The sequence below is a fragment of the Nipponia nippon genome, unplaced genomic scaffold (genome assembly GCF_047370975.1).
Source record: "Nipponia nippon isolate SJK-2023a ecotype South Korea unplaced genomic scaffold, ASM4737097v1 scaffold_6, whole genome shotgun sequence".
NCBI classification, from domain to species: domain Eukaryota; kingdom Metazoa; phylum Chordata; class Aves; order Pelecaniformes; family Threskiornithidae; genus Nipponia; species Nipponia nippon.
Genome location: NW_028262380.1, coordinates 63,040,673 through 63,065,192, shown reverse-complemented (window position 1 = coordinate 63,065,192; position 24,520 = coordinate 63,040,673).

The following is a 24,520-nucleotide window of genomic DNA, read 5'->3' as shown; positions in this document are numbered from 1 at the left end:
TTCAATGCATTAAGAGGATAAAAAGTAAATTAACACAGAAATTCATTAATTCACATTGAGGATCTCACAGTAACGCCTTCCAACCCAGGCAATAAATCAGAATTTACATTTAATAAAATCACTGTCACAAAGTTTCTCATTTGATTAGGGTCACAGTGCTTCAGGAAAGCTACTAGTTGTTTCTCAGTCAGTTGTGTTTCTAGTTACCAGCCAATGTATTTTCTCCTTTTTTCCCTCTGACATCTCTGCTGCTTTGTTCTTATTCTCCAATGGCTATGTAAGGCTGAAAAAAAGAATTGCCATCCGAGATACTGAGATTTCAAAATTCTATATTATCTTAAGTAGGGATGAAAATCTCAGAATGTCTTGCAAACAAAATATGCAGTAATGTTTTATTCCTACCATACACAGCATGTTGTTTCAGTAAGGTCAGAGCTGGTAATTTGATAGTCTTATTCTGTTATATAGTCAAAATACAGCATAGAAAAAAAATGCTTGGACCTTTTTGAAATTAAACATTTCAACTTTCTGTTAGTAAGACTTAGTACTAATTATCCACTGAGAATCTGGAAAAAATAACATGTATCTGCAAGATATTTTCATTCTGTAACATCAGCATTTTCCTATTCAAACAGGTCACCTTAGAAAATTTTCAGCTAGCTTTATTTGATGCAACATCAGTTGTACTGTTAGTATTATGTGGGGGTCTGTCATTTGTTTACAGGCAGCAGTACCTGCAGAACTTACCTTTGAATTTAGAGGACAAGATTGTGCATCATGGTAAAAAGTATTCATCAAAGTAGAAGACAAGGAGATAGGAAAAAAACCCATACACATTTAAGTACAAGACAGCAGAAGCAGAGTTCTGTGGTACTTCTTGTATGAGAATAATCTGTGTGTTGTAGTATCTATAAAAAATGCTAAAACCTCTGAATCAGCCATGGGGCTCCTCCTAGATAATGGAAGGACAAGTCCATAAGCTTTTTGTCCAGAAGCTCCCTTGGGTCTGATTTGGTGCATGATACACCATGTTTTTATATGGCTTCTGGTGACTTCCCTGTTGAGACTGAGCCACAGACTGTGGTCTGTGTGACTACAGCACTTGAGGCTCCATTTGAAACCTTATCTCAAGCAGCGTACAAAGACAATGAGAGTTACAATTGGCATTGCTAAGCTGCACAGGGAAGGGAAGGAAGTCTTCATTTTACAGACATGAGGCTGAGTCTTCCTTCTGGCCCTACCCTACAAATGAAAAGTCAGTGGGGAAAAAAGGCATTTAAAAACCGTTACAACAGTGATGGTCAGTACACATATATGATAGCTGTGTTTTGATTTTAACTGCACAGTAACAAATTTACCAAGCATCAACAGTCCCAAATGCTTATAGTGCTTGTCTCATGCTCTCTCGAAATCTGCCTAGCTCCCTCTTTCTCTCCCATTCCCTTCCCCTCCATCACCATGCCAAGAGCAGGATGACTGACCGCTGCACAGCTTCTCTGCTCCAGCACTGGAGATTGATGTGGAATGCACCCTCTTCTCCCAGCTTAATGCTCCTTCTTCTCTCCTGCTAAACAGGGGAATAATAACTACATGGGGGACAAGAGGGTCCACAGAGATTGTGAAGTCTCAGTAGCATCCTCTCCCTCTTCCATCAAAACTTCCCTTAGCACTACTATGCTTTGTGGTACCAGGCTCTTTTAGGTATTATTTTTATCCCTACTATGATTCAAATCATGTTGTCAATGTTATCTTTACAGATCTGGCCCCAAGCTCCTTCAGTATTCTACATGGGAGTACTGAAGCAGAAAAGCGGCTGAACCCAGAATCCAAGGTTATCTCTGTTAACTACAAGCAACAACCCTACACTTACTTACAGGGTAAGTTCCCCTGCATTTCCTGTGCTATAAGTTTCTGAGTTTCAAGTTTTTTATTATTATAACAACACAGACTGAATGGGAATCATTAAAACTCTTTTTTTGCTGGAAGGTGAAGTCGTGCAAAGAGATGTATGTATGAATCTAAGTACAAGGAGTGCTTAAAAATAACAGTAAGATCTTTCCACATTAAATGTGTATCAGGAAATTTCAAGGATACTAAATTTGTAGGGCTTTATGAGTTTCATTCACACTTGTGTTTTTCTAGTTTTATGCCACTCAAATCAAAATACACCAGAAAGTGCAAACAAAATGTTGCTGTTAGAAAGGTATAAACATGTCCAAGGAGCATATACATATATATATATTTAATGACTTGCTTATAAGATGCCACATTTACTATATTCAGGATCACAATACTCTCCTGTTCCATTTACAAAAATACATTCTACATTGCTCTTCACTCAGCCCCTGCTAAAGAGAGGCATCACTTAATCACTGCATTGCTGACCACAATTCCAACATCTACTGCTTTTGCGCAGGTAGATAAGGACCCATCCTTTTATGGAAGTTCCCAGTTATTTGCTGTAGTGCTTGTCATACAGCCATCAGCACAAGCACAGCATCCATGTTTCACACAGAGACACAGAACACTAAGAGTTCAGCAGCTTACTAGCCAGGGATAGGAGTGGAGAATGCATACTCATCAGTTGGTCAGAAGTGCTGGTGTTTGAACTGGGAGCATTTTCCCACCAGCACTGTCAACCATCTTGAAGAAGTTGTTGAGATACAAGCTGTGCTTCCCTCCCACCAATATGCAACTGAATCGGAGACTAAAGATCACAGATCGATGACTCAAGCAGCCATCAGGCTGCTAAACATAGTCAGTTGCCCTCCTCCACACTGAGCAAGATTACATTCCATAAAAGCTTCCCTCAACTTCTGTGAAAGCCCCTGGTCCACAAGGCTCTTATTCTTTCTGAATTAAGGTTATCAAAATCTGAGCTCTAATCCTTTCTCTATTACAGTGTAAGAGTTCTCACATAATTTTCATTTTAATAGGTTCAATTGTGTTACATGCTGGCAAGATTATAAATGCTGTGCATTCTCCTCCTCCCCCTTTTTTTTCCCCTTTCACTCTCATACAATTGTGTTTTGAAGTAAATACCATCTTTTTGGACCATCTCTGGACAATCCTGAGCACAATGGCTCTTGCTGATGTGAGGAACAATGATAATAATGTTATCAGCATTGCTAGTTTTTTAACATTAACTGTAGTTTTCCAAATTTCAAGACTGTAACAAAATTCAGCTGCATACATGGAAGTAGTGCTAATCCCCCTTGGACCAAAAAAAAAAAAAAAAAAAATTGTGATTGTGTCATGTGTGGGTTTATCTTAGCTAGTTATTTTCAAGGACAAGGCTGTAATTACCTTGATCTTTTATAAGTTCTTTTTAAAATAATGCTGACTGAATAAGCCAGTGCTAAGGTCAATTAGTCCTCAATTTGATTAGGTCAGACCATAGACTGTAGTGGTTTCTCCTGTATCCCCACATACAACAATGCTGGGTGACCCTGCACTTAAAAGCCCTAACTCTAACGTTATGTCTCCAGTGGGCTTCCTCTGCAAACCTCACCACAGCTACCAGGCAGGATGAGGACAGTCAAAATGCATCAGGACAACCAGTGCCAAGTTGGAGCTCATGTTTACTCTTCAATGTCATTACTGACAGTACCTGCTCTGGCAAAGGGTTTGTTTCAATTATCTGCAGGATCCTCCAGACAGAAAACAAGACCCAACACCATTCCAAGCTGAAGGAAATTAAGTTGCTTAAAACTACTGTGAAGCCTGACCTCCAGAAGCAGCTCTCGCCAGTCAAGATGAACAAGGGGCGCTCATCTGTCCCATGAGGGTGTATAGTTTGTGGCAGTCCCTTGTCAGGTGAAAGAGATGTACTTTGCAGAGTTGTCCTTAATCTGAGACTATTCTGCTATTTTTAAAGGTGCAAATTCAGAACAAAGATATCAAGATACTGACCAGGAAGTAAGCCTAAAATATATCTAGGAGGGCAGAGAGCAGGAAAGCAGTCTGCAAGACCCTTGCTTCCTCTTTACCTCACAGAAGCCAAACTAGTGAATGTAGGGCTCCTGTGGGAAGTTAGCTATCACCCTTTCTTCTGGGCTGCAGAAATCGTTGCAGTTGCTAATAGGAACAAAAATATGTAATATACAAACACATTCTAGCAGTGATTCATGTTTTGGTATCCTTTAATTAATGGCTGTTGCATGTTTGTATTTAGAGTCAGTAGAACATCATTGGTGACTGATAATTTTTTCCAGGTATGCCCAAGCAATTTCCTGAAAGTCATGCAGACTCAAATCAAAAGGTCATTAGGGACATGCCTGGAAAAGACACTCCCCAACATACATAAATGCTACCAGAATCAGGCCCTTGTTTAAGATAAAGTTACTTTCAGAAAATAAAGAAATGGCCATTGTGAAATTGTGTTTGTAACTTATACTTTTCTTACTTTCTTTACATACAAACATCCCCTCTTCAATTGCTGAGCCCTTTCACTTAGGCTATATAATTTAAAAACAACTGTGCATGCAAAGAAAGTTCCATTTCTACAGGGGGCCTGAACTTTGTGATAACCTGTCCTCTCAGTTATTTCTGAATTCTCATAATAGGGAAAAAGAAGAAAATCTTATTGGGAAGGCTGGGAGGGTAGGAGAGTATAAATCTTTCTTTTCTACGCAGCTGTTAGCTGTCCTGAAGTGACTGGCCAAATATAAGCCATATATGGACCTGATTTGTGAATACAATAAATAGCGGGATAAAGGATGCCGAGAGCATGTACAATTTTAATTTGGAAACCATATACGCGATGTGTCAGTTTGTGATTTCCAACAATTGTCAGAAAACAGATTTCTTGTCTTTACTAATTCAGCTTTGCGAAAAACATTTTAATGTAAAAATAGCTAGAGGTGAGTCAGAAATTAGTAACTATGTTTGTTGTGAAGGAAGAAATTATGTGTTTTCTGAAAAAAAAAAAATTATAATCTTTTGCACGTGATTCTGATGTCTTCTTCTATATCCCTATTACTATTCTTCTGATAGTTCTACTCAAGTTTTCATTTCTCTCAGGTGCATTGTACATTAATTTGTCTTCACATACATTTTTCTTAATTTCTGAACAAATGTTGTTTGGTCCCTCTTATGTAACTCCATTTTGCCTTGTCTTTTGTACCGGCTATTTAAAGACCTTAGCACTACTGAATTCTAGTAGCAATCAAGACCTTGAAACACTTGTTATTGACACTATTTACTTGTTAATACTTTTCAACAATCCATTCATTTTGGATTGTGCAGCAAACACATTTTTACATGCAAAAGAACACAATCCATATGTAAATTATATCCATGGAAATTTCTCATGGCTTTTTTTAGTTCCCATAAAAGTAAGCAATCAAAATTTCCAACATGAATTGGCCACTCATGTATGTGAACTTGCAACAGGAACCCTTTGCAGAGAGTCCCAGTGCCTGTCACGTACTAATAAAGCCATGTATGTTGGCCAGAGAGGCAGAGCAGCTCCTGGGCTGCCAGTACAGGGCTACTCAATTCACAGCAGGCTTTACCTACCTACACACTAGGTAACACCTGCCCCTCTGGTCCTGATTTGCAAAAGAGCTGGAGATACCTAAAGGATACCATCCATGCTGCACGGCTGGCTCATTACCTGCCTGGCACCAAGGATGTCAGACAACAGAGCTTCACCACCTGGGCCCTGAGCACGTTTCCTGGACATGTTCCAGATACCCAGCCCCTGTTCCAGAGCTCCCCATGATTTCTGGTAGCAAGCCAGAGAGTGACGGAGCTGAAGCTAGGAATTAAGAAGGAAATGCATCTCCTTGCAGCTGGGATCTTGGCTCAGCTTTCCTTCAGGCTCACCTGCCACCATCAGATACAAGACCCATGAAATCTCCCACCAGTGTCCAGAGCTCCCATATCTTTAATGGCCCAGATGAACCCTCCCAGCATGCTGTCTGGCAATAATTCAGCTTTAATTCTCATCTCCAAATTAATCCATTGGCAGGAAAGATTTGACTATGTTCCTGGTTACTCCAAATACTTACTACTTCTACAAATGATTTCTCAACAAACCAGTGCTTCTTTGCTTTCTCACAGCCAGCACAGCAACATGAAAATTAAGAACAAATGTGGCAACAATCTTATGTTTTCCTTTGTCAAACAGCTCAGCAGTACCAACACAAAACAAACCCTGCGGCCACAATGGCTGTGTGAAGGACACAGATTTGCTCTTGCAGCTCAGAGCTGTGCTGCTAGGGTGAGGCATGTCTGATGGCTGAGAAACATAAAACTAGATAACTGTAAATGTGGGACTAGCACACTAGACGTATTTTCAGGAATAGCAAGTCAGTCACCTGATAATACTGTTAATAGGCTTCTGCATGTCGTAAAATAGAGGTGGTAGAGGATAGCTGCTTGATCCATTCCTAATGGTCCAAATAGAGGATCTGAGTAGAGGAATTACAGAATTTGCCTAATGAATGAGCAAGCCCTACGCAAACACTGCTCCTGGCACCTTTGGCTTTCCAAGGTAAACACCATTACCCTCGCAGTCTCAGGGAGTGCCTCCTCTGCCATCAGTATTTCAGGAGTAATTAACTTGATAGGACAGTCAAAGGCTTTCAGTGAAAGATCAAATTTCTCAGCTTATTCATTAAACTAATGATACAATGCTTTAATTCAGAACACACCAATTGCAAATGAAGGAACAAGTCAAACTGCTATACAATCAGGTGTCAAAGCTTTAACATCGCTAACTACATATATATCCCAAATCAAAAGCATGTTCAAAACACCTTTTAAATTCTAAGGAGTTTTTAGGTGAACAAATTAAAACCATTCAGCCCCGGCACCCTTTGGTACAGAGCACAACCTCCTTCCCCTCCCTCTGAGTAATGGATGTGTTTTCCTATTTACATAGTAGGCTGGAACAACTCCAGAAGAAAAATGCTGTTCACACATTGCTGGCATAGGCTCGGGTCAACAATTTGTCTAGGGTACAAAAAGAAAGCATGGCATCCATCCATGCCTGTATTATGTCTTTCATGCAATAGTTTTCAGTAATTAGATGTGTGTTAAGTGATGCAGATGATTACTTTGCAAGTTCCTGTGTATACTAACAGCCCTGACAAACAGGTTTTAATTGACCCCAAAGTTTCAGTTTTCTGTTTTATGTGTTAGGGAATTTTTATTGTACCCCTTGAGGGTAGTAAACACACATTTATGCTTAAACATAAGGAGATTTAATGAGCAATGCATTGGTCAAAGTCCTACTGCCATAAGCAGTTCTGCAAAGAGTCTGCAAAGATGTGTCATCAGCTGATTCCTTACATACCCTGACACCAGCACCAATCCCCTGAGCATCAGCATCGGGCATCTTAACCTCATGTTTAGTTCATCCCCCAGCCCCAGCTATGTTTACCAGAGGTAGCACCTGAGCGCTTGTATTCCACAATGGTTACAGAACAATAGGGTGGCATTTCATCATCCACTAAAAATGTTTGGAATTAATTGACCTACTTTTTGTTGCTAACAAAGAAATCTTAAGTCAGTGTCTGTGTGGTACCACACCCATCAGGCCTTTAAATCTTTTCCCTGAGTTGCAATATCTTGTTGAGATCACATACTTCAAAGCAGTATCATTTGTCTTTCAGTTACGCTTAACTGATGAAAATTCTTCCTCCTAGCTTTAAAAACGTATGCATCATTTGAAGCAGCTTCTTTCTTGTCTGTTTGTTTTTAATTCTACGTAATTAGTTATCTAATCAAATTACTAGTTGTGTTTAATTTAGTCAACAGAACTCAGCATCTTTATCTCTGGTGGCAAACATGCTGATTTTTAATGAATTGGTTGATTATCTGGCAGTTTATGAACTGGTTTTGCTGAATATATCAATTATCATCACTGTGTAATCAAACTTCCCAATCACGTGACATTGGGTTAGTTTATTGAACAAATGCAAAGAAAAGACTGTGACCAAAACTGCTGGGTCCATAGGATTTCCCGTCATAAGGGAAGAACAATTACTTTGTAAAGCTAATCCAGATGCTCTATAATTCCTTTTAATTATTTTCTTCATTTTCTGCCATGAAAGCCGTGTCTTGGCTGGCATACCTCCACTCACAAAGCTAGACTGTGATCGCCTCTAATTATTTTATAGGACAGAAAAGGTTTTTTGCAAACAACTATGAGAGACACGCTCCTGTCACAAGAAGATACCAAACTAGACAGAATAATATCAACAAAAATCGCTGTCAACTGTGACAGCTTTGTGACAGATTTATCTCCCACCCAGAATATTTTCTTCCAGTCACTTATACTGATGCAACATGCTTTCTGGGAGGATTCCCCAAAAACCCCACTGCCCTTCCCAAAATCCAGAGTAGTCTCTACATATTCTTTTGCCATAGGGAGCTTATCATAAAAGATATGGGATTTTTAATACAAGCCTAGCAATCACTTTTAATGAGGATAGTTATAAGAGAGGAGCTTGCTAATTTCTAAAAACTTGGTACTTGTTATACAGGCATGCCAATGAATCTCCGTGTTTCGATAGAGGCAGTAGTGACAGAACAGCTGAGGCTATTTGTAAATGGCAGACAGTTCAGGTTCAGATACAAGACATAAATTACAGCAGCCTACTAGGGGCTACTAGGATCTTTCATTCACTCCACTTTGGAAACACAAAGCAGTATTTAGTCAATTATTGGTAATCTGGAGGGCAATCCCAAGGCAAATAAGCTTCTAAACTATTTTAACCCATGGTCCAACACATTTGGTGGCAAGTAGGCTGTAAGATTTGCCTAGGACAGGTTGAAACATGACCCCAGTCCTCCAGGTATTTATAGTGAAACTGACATTTCTGACCAATGGCATAGGCATAAAATGCCCTCCAGCCCCTCCATGAATATACAGTTTGTTCACTCATTAGTGAACCCACATTTCTAGATAATTATTTCAGAGATTTTGAATTGATTTGATTGTCACTGTGGCAAAGCTTGTAGCCAGCACTCTTGAGGACAGAGTAGTTGCTGGCAAGTAAGAGTTAGAAAACTTCCCTGAAGTTGATCCTTATTTCACCTGTGTGTCCTCATCCCCTTGAACATAGAATCCATCAGGACTGCCAAATTTGTCAGGGTTTCATCAGATCTGTGTTTCATATGTATTTCATATGATCTGTGTCAGCAATTTGTCAAATACATAGAGAAAAAAGATGCCATAGTGATCATCACGCAGGATGTTTTTATCTTTTCTCTTTCACACAATGAAAGCAGTCTTAAAACTTTTAAGGATGTTCCCTTTCCCTTTTCCTAAGTTTCTTTGAACAAGGAAAGAAGTAAGAAAAACCATGCTCTGCCTCTGAACTCAGATGCTCTGGTTGGTAGTTCATGCCATAGGGAAATCTGCTTTCATGGATTGTCTCAAAACGTACATCACGCTCATGACATCATCAAGCTATATGCCTCATGCCTCCTACTTACACTAATGGCGGAACCTGCATGGATGAGAGGTGACTGAAGAAAATGTTATGCCTGTCAAAAATTACCTTTTTTTTTTCCTACAAGAAATACAGGTAGAGTTGCAAAGAGCATCTGCAAGGAGACCCTACAAAGAGTATGAGCTCTTTGGGACATTGCTAGGATCTGGTCTCTTTGGAAAAATATTTGATGTGATATCAGCAGATGACTCTGTGCTCTGCCTGTGTTCCTTGGGAAAAAAAAAAAAAAATTAGTCCTTCCTGAGTTTGAAATACCAAATATATATACATAAAAGTGAAAGCCGAAAATATTTTACAATAAATCTTGACAAACCACAATGGTCAAACATTGGTGCCTACTTAATTTGGAGTCTTGTGGGAGGTAAGTAATGCAGAAAACCCATGTTAAGAGCAAATGCCAGCCTTACTTTCACATGATCTTCTATTACCCTGACAACAGTATCTTCACTTTCTCATGAATCATGTGTTTGGCCCTGATGAAATAAACTTTATAAGCTGTGACTTGTCCCAGTCATTCCTGTGAGACTACTCATCATGGTTAAAGCTATACATGCATAGAGGTCTCTGTAGGATCTGTCATTTTCATTTGTAGCATTATTTATCAAGTTAACCCAGAAAATACTAAACTGCAGCATATAGAAATAATTGTATAAACATGTACTTAGATATTTCACCAAACGTATGAGTTTGCAGGTCCATGAAATGTTCTAAATCACAGGTCTGAAATCAATGGGCTTTACACTTTCTGAACAACAAGAAAAGTGAAGAAAGTGGGTCTGACAAAACAACAGAAGCCAAATCTTATATTCAAGTGGTCCTGAGTGGCCACTGACGTCACTAGGGTTTTTAATCAGTCTAACAAGGCCAAATTCACCTTCGAGAGCAGAAACTATGCTTACTGTGCTGTCTGCCACAGCACAAAATGTGATATCATAATCAGAAACCAGAAGATGACTGTTTCCTGCAATAAATATGTTGGAAACATAATTCCTCTACTGCATGTTGCAGTGCCTGTCATGGGTTGAAAAACATTTCCCTTAATCCTCCTGTGCATCTTCAGGATCTGCTTGCGATTTTTTTTAACTGTTTAACACTGCATTAGATGTATTATTTTTTTTTCAATCAAACAAAACCCAACAGCATAGAACAGGCTACATGACAAAATAATCAATCTGCAGCAAAAACACAACAAGAGTTTTACTCAGGTACTTAGATTCAATTCTCTGACTGCACACCTTGCATTTCTTTCCCTGCACCTAAATCTGTAGCAACAAGCTGACTACAACCTGTAGTAAGACTTTTCTGACAGAGCGCTGGCTGGTTCGTACCTGAGCAAACTGATTTGAATGGCCCCTAAACTCTTGCACATCCATTAATAATTTTGAGAATAATAAAGATTGATGACACTGTGGTAGGAGGAAAGCACACCAATACATAGACTTCAGATGAACACAGCTTGATTTCTGAGCTTCAGAGAACTTCTCTGATATGTTTTCAACTGACACAAACTCCACGAGTCTATTATAAACCATGTGTCTCTTCAGAAATGTTTCTCACAACACAGTCTTCCTAGCACAGTCATGGAACTCACAGCTCTCACCTGTGAAACTCTAGTTGCATTGGCATGATTTGGACCTCTCACATTTTTTGCCCCAAATCTGCATATCAGGGAGACTCGTCATGAATTCAAGGCAGAATTCACTGAGCAACTCTAACACATAAAAACCAGCAGGGAAAGAGTCACAAATCAAAGCAAATAAACATCAAAACATGTTATTTGGACACATTAGCTAGGAAAACATGAACTTTAGAAATGCCAAAATGTTCTTATCGTGTTTGCTGAAGGAACACTTCACACTGGCATTTTTTCTTTTTAAAACTTAACAAATTCAGAAGGCTAAACAAAAGGGATTTGGGAACTTGAAAGGAACACTTCAAAATATTCAGTGTTAAACTGAACATGCTGGTTGCTCCCAGCTGAGAGATGAAGGATTTGGAGGCCATGAAGAAAGAAAGTGAGGCTGAGGGTGGGTTCAGGTCTGGTTAAAAACCACACCACCATCACTATAAATTTTAGAAATCCCTTTCAGTAGAATAATGTCTTCTCTCTTCTCCTCAACAAGGGATTTTCTGCAGCCAATCTGAAAGCCACACACAGCTCTACAAGTTTCCAGTATGTTCTTGCATGGACAACATGCCCTTCTCTTTCATGGTCTCTTGAGGAATGAGACCACCAACTTCATCACACATAAAGATCGATGCCACTGTGGTAGAAGGAAAGTACACCAATACATGGACTGCAGATGAACACCACTTGATTTCTGAGCTTCAGAGAACTTCTCTGATGGGTTTTGAACTGCCACGAACTCAGCAAGCTCATGAATGTTATTAAGATTCTGCCCTAGCCTCAGTTCCACATCAGCACTGGTTGGAGCACCTGCGTCTCTGCATACACCACACTACAGATCCAGTGCAGTGAAGCTAAACAAGAAATTTTAGTTCTTTTACCTTCTGCTGTAGTGAAAATCAGCTCCCTTCCATGCTTGTGAAGCATCCTCGTGAATAAATTTTTATATAAATATATGCATATTTATATATATTTATTTTTCCTAGTGCAAAAGGCATTAGGGAAACTCAGCTTTGTTAGATTCAGGCAAGCAAAGCTGGACTGATCGTATTTGTTTTAATCATAATGGCTGGTGTGCAATTATGGAAAAATGCAGTAAGTTTTAAGGCTGTGTGAAGCTTACTCAAAGGAACAAATTAAAGGGTGTGTTTGGTGCTTGCAGTTCATCTGTCTGCCCTGGAAAAGCAAACCTTTTCTTAACGCCATCTAGGCTGCTTATCATATGGGAGAACTGGCATGCCACAAGGAGCTGCGTGGGGAAACAGCTTCTTTCAGAAGTGCTGTTGAGGCAGTATCATGGTGGGGTATCTGGGAGCGCCACAGAGCTCTGTCATCCATGGCAATGACTGTTGCCAAACACGGAGCTGCTGGTGTTTCCAGGGCTTCTCCCAGCAGAGACAGAGGTCTCTGCCTGCAAATGTTGCAAACTCTCCTTATTCCAGTGAATCCCTGAGGAATGCATGTACATGGGTTTTTTTCCTTGTTAGTGCACCTTGGTTTCCTTACAGCCCCAGACAGCAACATTGGAGGAAAGCCATACAGATGAGTAGCCCAAGTCCACTTTCTTTGTCAGGAAGTCAGGTAAAAAAAGATCCCTTTATGACAGTGTTCATCTTCTCGGTGACCTTTTACCGAGCTCCTGTCCTTTCCTTAGACAGAGAATTAGTCTTCCTTCTATTCTTGGTTTGAAATGATAAGCTTGCTTCTTTGCCATGAGACTGGACAATGGATAAAAAAAATCAATTCTCATTTAAGAAGTTACAGCAGTTTGCCTTTTCCTTTTCCTGCTGCTTTTATTGATTCTCTGAGCTCTCAGAGACACTATCAATTCTGCTGCAGTCCAGCTTTATTTGAAAAGGAACTCTGATGATGGCTACAGTTCCTGAGAAAAGTGTCTTCTGTCTCCTCCTTGTTCTTCCGAGAGCCAAACCAAGGCCGTTTATCCCATCTGTGGTGGTGTGCAGAGAGACTCTGAAGGAGTTTATAGCCTTGTGCTGTGAATCTAGTGAGCTCTTGTCACTGCAGCTCTCTCATTTATCTGGACCAGCAAAACAAAAAGGAAACTTACTCTGGGGAAGAAACAGAAATGCAACAGCCTTTTCGTGATGGTATTTTGGTCCCTTGACTGTCAATTGCTTTGACATAGTCAAGATGTCTGTAGCATCCTGTCCAGACACTGCCCATGTATCTGCCCTGTCTCATAAAACATTTTTTATTTACATAAGGGACTGGACTATCAGTTAGCTCATACTAAACACCCCACTGGAAATGATATCTGAAACATTATTCTCCATGGACATTATGCTAATGTAAATGACTATACAGGGTAAGAAGATAGTGGAAAGTCAGGTCCCATGATTTCAAATATGCATGCCTTTATAGATCACTGGGTAAGTGTCCCCATCCCTTTTTCGCAAACAGGAAATCCAAGGCCAAGGAGCTCTGGTGCAGCAGGTTAGTTATGACATTGAGACATAGGAGACCTGGCTTTTATTGATTGTGGCAAGGCTGACTGGTGCAAAAGTTCCTTTTCTCACACGACTATAAATACTTCTCTAGTTGCTTGCTTTGCAAGTTAGGTGATTTTAGCTATCCCAATATAGCCCAGAAGAGACAATAAATGGTTACCATCATCATTAAAACAAAGCTATGACTTTCTTTAATGACTTCTATAAAGGCAGTTGGGCAACCTGTGATCAGTCTGTTTCAAAAGCATCATCTTTTTACTCCACAACTTTACACTAACTAGCAGAACAGGAACCCTGTCCATAACTAGAGCTCTTATGTGCCCCAACAAGACAAAAAAGTTTCCATAACCAAAGTGGTCTTTATCTGGATATATACATTTCCCATTCTGCTATCCCAAGCTACCTAGGCCCTAGGACAAACAATAGTTATTTGTGTTGTTCTTTACCTGGTAACCTATTGCTCCCACAGAAACTCTTGCAGCCCATTAATACACTTCTAGATTAGACATGGTATCTTAGTTAAACTGCGGCTTGAATCAGGATGATGTGGTTGACATCTTTCCAGCAAATATTAAGATAGTGTTGATAGACTGGAAGAAAAAAAGCACGTCATTTGGGGTTGTTATTCAAACACTGTCAGGACAACCTTGTTTACTGTGCCAGAGAATGCCCTATCATATTGCCCCAAGCATGCAATAATAATGTTCCTACATTGAAAGTACAGTAGCCTACAGTTCTGCCACAGCCATGTCTGCATATCTTATCTACTGGAAGGGAAAAAGCTGATGGACCAATGAGCTACAGGCATGCCTGCCCTGCTGTTGTGTCTGCCTGAAAAACTTCTATTATGCCCTGCTTGTGTCCACTGATATCTGGACTCAAGGGTCTTTCCTCTCCTTCTATTGACCCTTCATTTCATGCCAGTGGGGATGTTTCAGGAGGAAGCATTAAACCTGTTAGCATCAGCTGATGAAATATGCCACCCCATGTCTTACGATGCAGCTGCAGATGCATGGCTCACCCAGACAGGTCCAGGCTGTCTGTACTGAACTCCTGTCCTGGTTTCATGACTGACAGGTTTCCTATCTGAACTGTATTAAGCACCATCTTTAAACCAGTCTCTTTATACACATGAAATAAGCTACCTCTTCAATTTTCCCACACTTTTCTGCAGATAGCAAGGTCAGTAGACAAAAAAAACAAACAATAGGGAAATTGCATTAGGTGCTTGAAGCACCTGTTATCATGAAGGATTTATTTATAGACACAGTTACAAGATATCACCCATTGCTTGCATCTCCACATATGCTTCCAGATTTAAAAACTCAAACCCATTCTGCCATGGCTTTTTGCAGTGAGAATTCCCTGCTGATTTTTCCCGGGCCTTGTGGATAAAAACTCTGAAATTGGCAAGAAATATGAGACTGATATCAAAGGCTCAATACATCCCTATCAGTACTAGCAATAAGATTTTCTGTTGATAATTACCTGAGAGGATCTCTCTGCCCTTCCTGCAGATTTTTCTCCATGCTCTCTAGTTCCTCCTAGACTTTACTTGCTAAAGCTCATGTTCTGCACAGGTGAATTTATGCCACGTTTTGCTGGCCACTTTCAGTTGTTATTGTATCAGGATGAGCTCAATTAAGCTGTTTTGGGGACTGCAGCAAATATTGGATCTGACTTATTTTCCAGAGATGAAAAAAAAAAAATACTATAAAACCCAGACTCCTGGTGCTTGGATGCAGGAGAGTCCTGAAATTGTAGGAGCTGTCACCGGCTGAACATAGGGTTAAGCTTTCAAACTATTCACAACTGCATCTTAGCTTCTTATTTGAAGGTGGGCACTAGGCTTCTGTAAAATAATCACTAGTACTTGTAGAATACGCCCAATAGGCCCAAGGTTCACTAGGAAGATATTGGAAATTAGTTCTGATTTTTACTACAGTGGCAACACGTTCATTATTTAATGAGTTTTAAAGTGTCTAAATATGTTTCCTTCTCAACCAATAATTTATGCTAGGGGGCAATCAACCATTTTTCTCTGTCCAATCAATAAGAAGATTTTTAGACGTATGAAAATAATGTTAATCCATAGGGGAGCACTGAGGATCAGTAGTGTGTGCGAGGGGAGGTCTCTTATTTTCTTCTATTTGAAATTTTCAAAAATGTATTTGAAAACTGCTGAAATGAAGCAGTTAGCAATAAGATTCAAGGAATGTGCTAAGAAACTTGGAGCAGATTTTGGGGGATAGTTTCTTAAATATTTCCATTTTGTGTTTAGATCTGTTGCATATGTAGAGCCATGCAGAAATAAGTTTAAAGATGTCAGGAGCTAACAGTGATTAAGAAAGAATTCAGTGAGGCTCCACAATTAAAAAATAAAGGGAGCTTTTCTGTCACTCAAAAGTAAAACATTCCTGCACTTCCTTCTCCTTAACATAATTCAAACAAACTATGCACCCAAAGGTGTTTTATTTTGGCAGCAGGAAGCTTAAGCTCCTCATTTGCCCATCAAGGTCTGTGCAGCGTTCTATGCTCTGGTTGTAGTGTTTTTCTTTATGCTCTGGTGCAAGCTTAGGGCAGCTGATACACCCAGAGGAAAATCTTGTGTTCCTCCTGCACTTGGAGTGTACCCCAATGTGCACACACCTGAGGTGAGGAGTGCAGTCCTAGTGTGCCCACAGCAATGGCAGGTAAGCCACTTGGTATTCTTCCTGGAAAGACCCTGACACTTTCTTCTGCAAGAGAGGATGGGATATGTATGCAGCCTGTGCTGAGTCAGGTATCTCATGCCCTTACCAAAATACAGTGTGGGTGGACTGGATGTCTATGGTGGCTGAAGGGTAAGTGGACAAATACATGACAGTGGACCCCATCAAGGCTATAAAATGCAGAAACACTGCACCTGGCTCAGAAGTCTCTTGGCAAGGAGAGTTTGCACAGGAAATAATAGCACTATACGATAATTGTGTTCTTATACCTCCTCATGTATCTGCTGTTAGTAACAGTTGGAGGCAGCATGCTGAGGACGGTAGAGCTGATGCAGTATGGGCATTACCATGTCCCAACATGCTGCTGGGAAGAAGCCTACGCATTCAAAAGCAAATTCGAACCAAGATATTGCCACAAAAACGCAATCAGGTTACAAAAATTCTAAAGCCTTCAAGCAATGAATGGTTAGGTTAGAATCCTAAACCAACATTAAGCCAAACTCAAGTCTAGCAAGTAACCTGAAGTTTCTCCCTGAAAATGATACACATTTTGGTTGTCCCTATCTCTACAGACAACACAGTGAACACACATTTTAAATCTAATTTTGACACATGCACACACTGAGTTTTTGTTAAGTACCCTGATTCAACATAGAATTTCCAGTTCAACTTTCCACCCATAGTGGAAACAGTGAACCAGTTCTCAATTTATTTTTTAATTGAGTTTTATTAACATAGAGCTATCACCAGCAAAACCTGTATAGTAAAAATGAAAATACAAGTAGATGACTCATTTGCTTAAAGATGAAATTGTTTATCCTCCAATTTTTTATATGCATTCTTTGCTAAGTAGGTAACAGAGCTGCCTTGGCTAACTGGCCAAGTTATTTTGAGAACCTTGTGGAAAAGTTTCCAATTTTAAAAGATTATGTATATGTGTGTGTATATATATGAATGAATCAGTGCTAAACATAACAGATGAAGAAGGGTTCCAGCATCACATATGGCAAGGAGAGAAGGGATATGGGGAAAGCCTGTGTGGAGAGCTGCCATGCTGCCATATGAATGAGAGAAGCATCTTGTCTCCATCACTGTGGAGGCACAAAGTACAGAAAAGGGAGTATGTAATAGTTTACATCTTCTTCCTCTGTGCTCCTAAACTACCATTTTAGATTTAGTCAGTGAGATATAGTACACAAACGCTACTCCGTGTGTCATTTTTGACACAGGACATGTAGATCTCACATTTGTAATGCTGTTCCATCTAATCTAAACTTACATTTTAGAAACAGAACATGAGTTCTTTCCATGGGGAGAAAACAAATCAGTCACTTGGGCTTCAGTTTACTCCTCGAGGTCCTGACCACAGGGATGGCAAAACCCCACCCCATTCCCACTCTGAGCCAGCTGCCCTAGCAGCATTATTAATGGGAGATGAATTGGGACAACACTTCTGAAAAACATATGTACTTTACCTGAGAAAAGTGGAACTGTAAAAATTTCCAATTTTGAAAAGCATATAGTCTAACAATTTAATTGTGTCAGGAGACAATAAGCAGCAACAGCAAAGCAGATCTAACTAGGTCTTTCCTAGTCAAACAAAAAACCCTATGAGAACTGAAATACCATCACAGAATTTTACATCCCTAATTATTATATAAGCTTACTTTAAAAGTCAACAACACTGTAGTTTTTCTTTCAGTAGAGTAGTAATTATGTTCTGGTAGAAAAATGCACTGCTTTGTTTTATAGATAATTCTTTTTGGGCAGAGATAGGTTTGCTTACTATAAAATAAGGCTTAGTTCTGAAATGTTATTTTCATTGAATTTTACTGAACTAATGAAAGACCCCATGAAGAACTATTACAACTTTCCTATTCCTTGTCTGACCAATGCCCAAAGCAGGGACAGAAAGGAAGTTCCTACGAAGGACTAAGCAGCAACTCTAAAATAAACCGATATAAACATTGGCCTTCATACTTTATTCCACTTTGTAAGGATTACTTTCTAAATGTACAGTAATTAGTTTTGACTCGAATGTCATTGAAAGGTGTTAATTATTTAATGAGTTTTGAAGAGCTCAACTGCCTTTTCTTTAAAAAAAGAATCAAATCCCCAAACCTGCATTGCTTGGTAAACAGCAGCCTTTTTCTAGAAAAGAACCAAAAAGTGTACACCATATTAAAAAAAAAAAAAAGTTCAGATTTTTTGAGTTGTTTTGTCCATCATTGGGAAGACAGCAAGCTATTTGCAAGGTTGTTCAGGGTGCAGTCATTGCTTTCTCTGAACCAGAAAAATGAAAGAAGAGTACTCTCATGAAAAGTTGTGATCTGCGAGATAAGATAAGAAGCAAACTGGAAGTTTTGAATAACCAGCCTCTCTTGCCTTCACACACACACAAAAACACAAACTGTAACAGAACAGAGCAAATACATGAAATGATCTTGAAAACACACAGACACTTATGCAATGCAGCATAAACAGACAAAGGAGGAAAATACCTAGGAAATAACAGCTGGGAGGATGCTAACACACTTAAATGTCAGGAATTGAACTGAAAGGTGACAAGAATTTAAGAGTGAAGGTTCAAAAATCTGACACACAAATTACTAAGATCTAAAAATAACTCCCACACTGCTTAGACTTCACTGGATTTCGGAGTTTACTAAAACTAGTTGTCTTAAAATGTAGTGGTTCCGCAAATGTGGAGCTACTTATTAAGAACTAGGCAAGAGGTAATTTTGATGGAATTTGATGGGTATGCAGAAGAAATCACTTTGGGAACTAGAAATTTTTTTTCTTGAAAGGGTAAGAATGTATCTCTTAAGTGGAAGAAACACTTAAAAAGAGAGCTTTTTTAATAAAGTACATTTGTTCCCGAGTCTATCCCTTAGAAGAATAGCAGCATGTATTTGTGCGGGAAATGAGTTAATGCTCAAAAAAACCCATATTAGTGTCTTTCTATGGAAAATAATTCTGAAGCATTAATAGTACATTTTTTATCCATCATTCTGAAACTGATCGACTGAGGATGCCAGGTGAAGGGGTGAAGTGGCTTCCCTGAGCTATTATATGGGTTGCTGGTATGACCCCTAGCTCTTTTCCACATCCACTAGGTTGGACTTCTCCCCTTCCCAAAGAGGACAATAAGTTATGTCCAAAACCCACAGAGGGCTCCTAAAGGTAACCAATCAGCCAGAGTTAAGGTCTCTGGCAGTGAATCAGGTCACAGAAAAATCCTTTTGCTAACTCAGTATTGTGACTATCAGATCTGTGGCGCGGTGTCTTTCTGTACTTTCTGAAAGAGTGGCAGATCTACCCAATTTTCTTACAAAAGGAAAGTAGAAAGATATAACAGAGTCTTTCTCTATTTTTTGGAACACTATCCCTGTCACGATGCTCTCCCTCTTTCTTATTATCCTAGGCATATTTAGGATGCTGACCTGAACAGCTGCTGGTTTAACACCAACCAGCAGCTAAGCCCCACACAGCTGCTCACTCACTCCCTGCGGTGGGATGGGGAAGAGGATCAGAAGGGTAAAAGTGCAAAAACTCATGTGTTGAAGTAGCCAGTTTAAAAAGTAAAGTTGTGCACACAAGCAAAGCAAAAGAAGGAATTAATTCACTACTTCCCATCAGCCAGCAGGTGTTTAGGGCCATCTCCAGGAAAGCAAGGCTTCATCATACATAACAGTTACTTGGGAAGACAAATGCCATCACTCTGAACATCCTTCTTCCCCCTTCTTCTTAGCTTTTATTGCTGAGCATGACGTCATATGGTATGGGGTATCCATTTGGTCAGTTGGGGTCAGCTGCCCCAGCTGTGTCCCCTCCGAACTCCTTGCTCACCACCAGCTTCCTCACGGGTGGGTCAGTGAGAGAAGCAGTAAAGGCCTTGATGCTGTGTGAGCAGTGTTAAAATAAAAAAGTGTCAATTTAATGGTATGGTGTGATTACAGCCAGCAATGCTGCCTCACTGCTCTCCTGTGCTTTGCTATCTTTCTGCATTTTATTACCTTGAGTGTGAACTCCAGAGGGAGCGCTCACCTTTTTGCCTCTTTTTCCTGTTTAGTTAGATTGTAGTTCTTGAGAAGAACCCCTAGATGTTGCTTGATATTATTGCAATTGATGAAGATTAGGATGAACTGTGAAAGTGATTTATCTTTTCACTTAACAGCTCTGTTTTATTGATAAAAAGAACAAAGGCCTATACTTAAACTTCTTCAAGCTTGGTCCCTATTTTTTAAAAAAATCCTATTTTGGGGGGAAGGCTTTGGATATCCATGGGTAAAATGTCTTGCCAAGTGGCAAGCAGGCATGGGATTGCCAAGGTCAACATTGTGTCTCTGAGCAGCCACCTTGTTTTCAGCAAAGCGCTTAGCGTGGGCCCTATTCCTATGACAAGGAAAGTCCCCTTGAAGAACAGGATGTTGTGATCCTGTCTGTTTTGACTCTGATGCCTCTCCAGTCTGAATCTAGTGATCTACCCATCATGCTGCTCTGCCAGTGCAGAGAGGTGACGTGGTGGTCATCACTGTGAAGTCACTACTAGACTTTGATCTCAGAGTTTCTCAGTGTAAGCAGATGCGAGACTGACAGCTAGGGATTATGGCTATAGCTGCATCCCACATCCCAAGACATCTTCAAATCTGTTTGGTACCATCCAGCAGCTCTGTGACACCAGGACCACACTGACTGGGAGCTCATGTCTCACATGAGCTAAATGAAACCTTTTAAAATCACAGCCAAGACAACTGAATCAGAGATACTCTTGTTCCTAGGAATATAACCTTGCAAATTAGTCTGGTTCTCTGCTGTCAGCAATGTTCATCAACCCTCTGAAAGTAAATTCACGTTGTTGATAAACTTTTTAGCTGGCTGCTGTCCTGTGCAGGGTTGTTATGGCAGGCCATTGGTAACTGGTTAACTCGTGATAGAAGTAGTACAATGAGCTTCAGACAGTATAACTTCCACAAAGTTTTGCTATAACTCTTCTGCGTCTAAGCTAGGCTAGCCTTGGTTTTAGGTAGTTGTTACTCAGCTTCTTTTTTTGCAGGGGGCAGCTGGCATAGAAATGCACCATTGCTATCCATTCTCCTATGTGTTTAGGAGCATTTTTTTCCTTCAGAGTCGTTGCTCTGATTTTCACAGGACAGGGGAAGGAAAATCTTTCAACAAGAATGGTCTTTGGACAGCCTTAGTCCTGAATGTGCTCCAGTCATGGCAGCCTTTTCCCATGCTCCTCTGAAATTTCCAATATGTTAATACTAACAAAAGGTGAGAACATGAATACACCTAATGCTTTCCTTACTGCTTTGCAATAACGCATACTGCTAAAGACCGAAGCACTTCCTGACCGCCAGATAAAAGGAGACAGTGTGTCCTTTTTAACACTATCTCACCAGAAACGCAGGTTGGAAGAGACCTCCTGCTTTGCTTTTGCAGCTTTCCTTATCCCACAGACAGACTGCATTTTAACAAATGCTTTTAACAAGTTCTCCTCCCAGAACTGCTTCTCCTGAAGGATGGTGAACAATTTGAAAAAGTGCAGGATCTTTGTGATCTAAGTTGCATGACTGTCTGACAGCAGGACCACCTGTCCACTAGGAATTTGCTCAAAGTAGGACTCATCAACGTAAGCAGTTGAACTCCCCAGCTGTCCATGATAAAGACAAAAGGGTAGGCAATTTAATTAACCACAACCTCAACAGCATAATTCATTATCAATTTTACCAATATCAATGTCCTGAATTTAAAAGAGTTTAGAACACAGATGTCTACTCAGGAAAGCAGGTCTGTAAATCTGATTGTTGTCCTTGGTCTTTAACTGATGGCAAGAAAAAAAAAAAACTAAACCGATGGATCTGATTAGCACAGTGGACAAATCTGCTCAAAGAAGTCATTAGAGAATGCTTCCCTGAATCTTTGAAATTGCTTCTGGCTTCACATACAAGTACTCCTTCCCTTCTAACCTGATTTTGTTATGCAACAGTTGTGGGTGTGACAATGATTAGTCACAGAAATGAAGAAAAGCAAGGACTTCAAGAGGTCACATAGACTGTCCCCTTGAATCTAGGACAGAATTAAGTGTATCTGGATTCACTAACATGTTTCTTAAAACCCATATTAGAAACTCCTGTCATCAGATACTCCACTACTTTGCATATCAGACACCAGTATCAAGAGGAAGATTTTTCCTAATGTCTAACCTCATTTTCAGTGCTGTAAATTAAGCTAATTACTACTTATCCTGCCTTTGAAGAAGCAGAACTGATTAGGAAGTAACACACTCACTCTGCAAGGAATTCCATCCTCCAAATTCTGTTGTTTTCCCGAACTAGCCAAAATGTCATCTTTTTCCTCAAAGTTAAAATGTCTAATCTTGGATTAGGATGACCAAAATATTTTCAAGAACATCAAAACAGTTGTCTAATTATCCTTTCATATAATCATCTGTATATAATCATTCAAAGAAAATCTTTTAGCATTATCAAAATGGAACAAGAAAGCTGAAATGTGTTTCATCTTTCCTGCTGAAATTGCTAGTGAAACTTTTACATGCCTGTGGCTTGTTTGTTTATCAAATAAATTACATTCTCTGTTGGAAGACTTTTCTAAGTCTTTGGTAGATTACAGTCAATAGCTTGCTTGATAAATTGTTTGCAACAACAGTGACTGTGGCTAATAGCTTTTTTAAAAAAGAAGTTCTCCTGTTATTTGCAATGAAAGCCTGTGTTAAAATATTACATGAAAATCATCACAGAATAGGATTTTATTAAATTTTACTGAAGTTCTTTTACTAATATCACCAGTCTCTGAAACCTTAGTTTCAGGATAAATCTAGATATATGGGTATAAAACTGCTAGCGTTGAGATATGAGATTTGTGCCACAAATCTGTAACCCCCTTGAAGTCACTGATGTTGCATTCTTTGCTGAGCTGCTTGAATTAAACATCGGGGGGGGGGGGGGGAGGGGGCAGGGAGGAAGGGGAATAGCAGATCTACTTTCTTCCCTTTGAATTGCGAGCTGAACACTCTTTGCATCTTATGAGTATGCCTACCATTGCACATAGTGGAGCACTACTGGTGAGAGATGGGGCATAGCCTTTCTCCAGGAATGTATGTACAGATTGAGAGAAGCATCTGGAAATTAAACTTATGGAAAAGCCAAAACGCTTTCTAGTTCAGTGCAGCCAACTGACAAAACCAGCTTGTAGTGTATGAAAGAACAAAACCACCTATTTTTAGGCTGTGTTTTCCATTATAAAGCTGAGAGTTACGTGCAGTATGATTTAACAGGCTCTAATCTTACAAACCTCAACTTTGGAGTGGAATCCCACAGTTGGAATCAACCCACATGACTAAGTCAAGCTTGCTGCTTTTCTTTTACCAAATAGGACACTTGATCTACTAGGGGGCAAACAGACATAATGCCCTGTTGCTCTGCTGCTCCTTGGTGAACCTGCATCTCCCACTATGCCTGATCTAAAGCTGACTTACTGCCACTAGAGCTGGCAACAACCTATTTGTCACTGAAATAACATCAGCGTGACAAGAGAAGAATGGAGTGACAGATGTTTATCCCAGATCAGGATTTCAAACAGCTGAGGAGAATAAATGGCTTCTTCTGTTCAAATTACAGAGTTTGCACAAAGCCCCTAGGCAAAATACAAATTCCAGCCTGACAGCTTCATGGTTCAGAAACACACATCACTGCTTACTGTCCCTGCTAAATCAAGCCCTCTCTACACTTCACCCAAATTTTCACAGACTCCTAGTGAAATCTCCCTCTGTAAAGTTCTGTATCCTACCACAACACATCACTGTTGTTCCACATGAGAGACAATACCATTGCTTTATAGTTTGACCAGGAAAACCAAAATTATCTCTTCTGCTAAAGTTCAGGGAGTTTTTTGACTACATCACACAATCTGTGAGCTGTCATATATTGCATCATCTTGCATGGGGTTTTACTGCATTTGGGGGCATTACTGCTTAATGCCACCAAAATATGTGCCATTTGCTAGAGTTCCCAAACCTTCCTTTGCAACATCTGCTTCTCTAATTAGGAGTTATATGGTAAAGGAAAGCACCAGCCAGGGCTGTGAAAACTCCTTGACCAAACTCAGTATCCATTCAAGATTATCACTGCTCAAATGGCTTTGATTGCAGTCAGTTAGCGATGGGAGCTTGTAGCTTGCCTGTGTCAGTGATGACACCTGTTTCTGCTAGGACTTGCCATTCAG